This window comes from Halyomorpha halys, unplaced genomic scaffold (genome assembly GCF_000696795.3).
Source record: "Halyomorpha halys isolate HHAL.00 unplaced genomic scaffold, Hhal_1.1 Scaffold71.1, whole genome shotgun sequence".
Classification (NCBI taxonomy): Eukaryota; Metazoa; Arthropoda; class Insecta; order Hemiptera; family Pentatomidae; genus Halyomorpha; species Halyomorpha halys.
In genome coordinates, this window is record NW_027107476.1 from 2580875 (window position 1) to 2585037 (window position 4163).

Here is a 4163-nt window from a genome sequence, read left to right on the forward strand (position 1 = left end):
GCTGACATGCGCTGAAACTTTTTTATTCGATTTATAAACTTTGTCTAATTTCTGAGCAATAAAAAGTTTTCAGGTCTTCCAAAAGATTCTTGAGACTTGATTTAATGGATTGAAAACTGGAGACAATACCAAAAGTTTGCTCACAGAACTATGACCGAAAAGTATGTTACTGTTTAGAAATACTTCGTATGCATTTAGAGTAAATAAAAGTTCATAATATAAAATAAAATTATTACTCCATCTTCATCTGAGAAAAAAAATATTAGGTAAATATTTAAATTACTCAAGTATATTACATTAAAATAATTTCTAAGGAATATCTGTTGAATAAAGCAAAACTTTTGTTGAGAGATGCTCGATTCATATATAAACGTGGCTCTATTTCGAATATCAGAAAAAATAAACAAACTCGTCCTTATACTACAAGTAAAAATCTTTTCGCAAATCCATTATTAAAGATAATTGTCAGTTAAAACGAAGCAAATAATACATATAAAATAACCAAACATGCATATTATTTATGTATTGTATGTGTACTTTTCTTTATAACTTTTTTGTTAAAATTTCTAATTTCATAATTAATAAGATGTAATTAGGTCAATCTTATTGATTGATCCAATAATTTTTCTTTTTTAAACAAATATTATGTGGCGAGAGGGATGCGCTGGGATCTTTTGAGCTCTGCTCTACCCCTCACACGTGGGGGATAGAGTGGGCTCAGGGATCCTCAGGTCGATTGTGTAAATATTGTATATTAGAGTGTAAATGTGACTAGAGACTATATCATTTTATCATTATGTTATTTTATTTTTCATACAGATAGTTTGATTATGTTCATTTTGTTTGTATATATTTTAAAATTTTTTTTTTATTCATTTATTTATTTTATTTTATTTTAGTATGTATGAGATCATTCATCACTATTACCTATTGCTCACAACTGTGTGGCAGATTGTAATAGCTACCAATAAATAAAAGTATTATTATTAAAAAAAAATAAATAAATAATATAACATACATTTCGTAATCATGAATTGTTGATTAAAACTTTATTATGAATCAACAGCTTTAAGAAATATAGGGGTAATCAGTTACATAATTCTTTTTTTCAACATAAAAAATATCTCGTTGATTCCGCCGTGAGGAAGCAATAACTATCTTATTTGCCAATGTAGAGCACAGGTACCACCGATATTTTCTCAGTTGGCCAGTGACGCAACTTCATTCGATCATTACGGTGGACGAAATGAGGCCTTAGGAAATGACTCATAGCCCTGATGAAGCCGTTCAAGACTTTTCGAAACCTACTATTTCCTGCCCGATATTTCAAATATAATTCGCTTCCTGCACAATAACACCGAGCGGTGTACACCATTTCGAATATGATCCATTATATCATTTTGAAAAGTGTTCTCCTCTAGCCTTGTCCGGAATAACCTTTCGTCTATCACGCTTAACAGTTTAAAAGAAAACAAAAAAAAAAGAAAGACAAAAATAATTCTTTGGTCGGTGTTCAGCCGTGGCTTATGGACAATAAAAAAAATATTTCTTTATTCTCTACGCCCTACTTGTCTATCATCTCATAAATTTAAACACGTATTATTCAATAGATTATTCTTATCTGAACACTAAGATTATTTGGCCTTTACTTGTATCTTTCGCATCATGAGTAGTCATATTTACTGAGAGAACAGTTGAAGTTATTTACCTTCACATGCCTGATATAGATCAAGAAATTATTATGTATTTATATTAAAAATAAAAACCGATTTCTGAAATGAAAATAACAATCACAAAGTTATTTACCACAGTATGGGCCTTAAATTTTTTTTAATAATTTATTTATTGATATTTACAACTGTATACATATATACACATCAAGTATATTTGCTATAACTGATATTATGACATGATAAATACATGTGGAGAATCTACCCATTGATAGAATTCCAAAAACATTTCTAAAGGAGAAGATCTCGAGGCCATCTTCTTTTCAGACGTCTAGGAGGATTATTAGGTAGTGAAGGAGAAAACAGGTTAGAAACGAGTTGGTTTGGGTGGTTGGGAAGTTTATTATGGAAGGATTGGTATCTGGTTCTGGCCAAATCGACAACATAGGGGACATTGAGGTCCTGATGGATGATTTGATTTGTGACAAAGTACGGAGCATTAAGGATTTTGGATTGTAAGGATTGGATTCGAGAGGAATTAGATGGCTTAGTGGAGCCCCAAAGCTCAACTCCATATGTCCAAATAGGCCTTATAATAGTCATGTAGATCAGTCTTTTGTAATGGATTGGAAGTTTGGACCGTCTAGTAAATGTTGTAATAGTCGGAATCGACGAGCAGTTTCCTTTCTTTTCAGTCTTGTATGAGGATTCCATGTCAGTCGTTTGTCCAGATTTAGTCCTAAGTAACGGATCTGTTCAACAGGAATGAGTGGGGTATTATTAAAAGATACTGTAGGGCAAGACGAAGGTTTACGACGAAGGGTAAATGTGATTTGGTGGGATTTATTGGAATTTATTTTAATACTCCAGTTTTGGCACCATTCTTCGAGGGTGGTGATGTGGGATTGGGATACAATGGAAGGATCATTGGCCTTAAATTAAATCGTATATCACGTAACTTGTAACAAGTTCTTTCTTTCGGTAGTGAAAAAAAATCGTTTTCGGATGGAATTAATGTTTATTGGAAATAAGTTCTATTGACGTTTAGTTACATAAATTTAATCCTGACTAATTAATAATACTACAATGCTCAAATCTGCTGGATTTATATATATATAATAGCACCGTGGTAAAGCTCGATGCTTCTAACTCCATTGATTCTGTGTGAAATTGAATTATTGTTATTTAGACTTTAGTAATTCCCGTTATTTTTAATATATATGCATGCACTCCTATTTTTTAATTAATATTGTAACCTGTCTGAATATAACATATATGCAGACATGAAATAGCAAAAAATCGCCATTTAAATGTCCACTTTGTAATTAATTTATTCGATACCAATCTAAGACTACATATTATTTAAATCTGTTTGTCTAACATCAAACTTATCTAAAATTTCCAATCCATAGTCCTCGGGACTGAATTCGACGGCGACAAACCAGCATTTCTGAAAATTTACGAAAACTCAACTTTAGCACACAATTACAGTTTTATTCCTATCCTTCCGGAATCTATATTGTATGCCTTGTATCATATCTAATCATTTACCATGTTAGAAATAACAATTTATTAATAACCAGCAGTGCTATTCGATTTTTTACAAGCCGACCCATGTTTCCAACTGAGTTGCAGTGCAATAAAACGATATACAATAAACCGAGACACATAAAATTTTTATGATGATAAAACGGGAAACGTTTCTTACCTTGGCCTTTGTCTTTGCGGTTGATTGCGAACATTTGTGGTATAGACCTGAAAAGAAAAGAAATACTGTAAATTATTACTTTTAATTGCAAGTTTCAAATAAAAGGAAGTAGACTTAGTAAAATGCACATAACGCAAGGAGTTTTCACAAAAGGAATTTCCTATATATGGCAGCATCATAAACGTTTAATACTTGTTGTACAACGATGAGAGCGAGTAAAAATAACAATAAATTATCCTCATTAAATAAAATAAATTATAACTGTAATCAGATAAAGATATACGTTTCCTTAAGTGATGTTGATAGTTAAAAGGGAAGAGGAAAATACTTTACCTTCAAATAATGATAACCAAATAAACATTAGGTTGTAATACAAATTATTAATTTATTAGACAATTTAATTCCTACGTTTCACTGAACATTATTATTCTACGATAAATATCAAGGTACAATTTTGATACGAGTTTTGAAACCTACAGTATGTAATATATACATTAAATGATTAACCATTTGATTGCATGTTCCGATCACCATATCACAAATAAATTCGATTAAAATATATTAATTTATTGAATATATTTATTATTAAACTTTTTCTAACAACCCGATATCAGCAGACGCCAATATAAAAAATAGCTTTTACAAATTTTAATAATGTACTATTCCACCCAAATATGTTTTATTTTTCATTCGTCTTGGTGTTCAAAAGGAATGATGACCTAGAATAATCTTCCCTTGTTGTATTCTCCCTCCCTCCTCCCTCTCCCCCCCACTCTCTCTCTCTC

The 4163-nt window shown here is 31.0% G+C and overlaps 1 non-coding gene across 1 annotated transcript in view; it reads right to left on the reverse strand.

The window, feature by feature from the left end:
* Nucleotides 1–4163, reverse strand: part of LOC106692795 (uncharacterized) — a 377688-nt gene that overhangs the window by 106168 nt on the left and 267357 nt on the right. The window contains exon 4 of the transcript XR_010842978.1: nt 3379–3425. This is a non-coding gene — a transcript (uncharacterized protein). The remainder of the gene's footprint in view (nt 1–3378; nt 3426–4163) is intronic.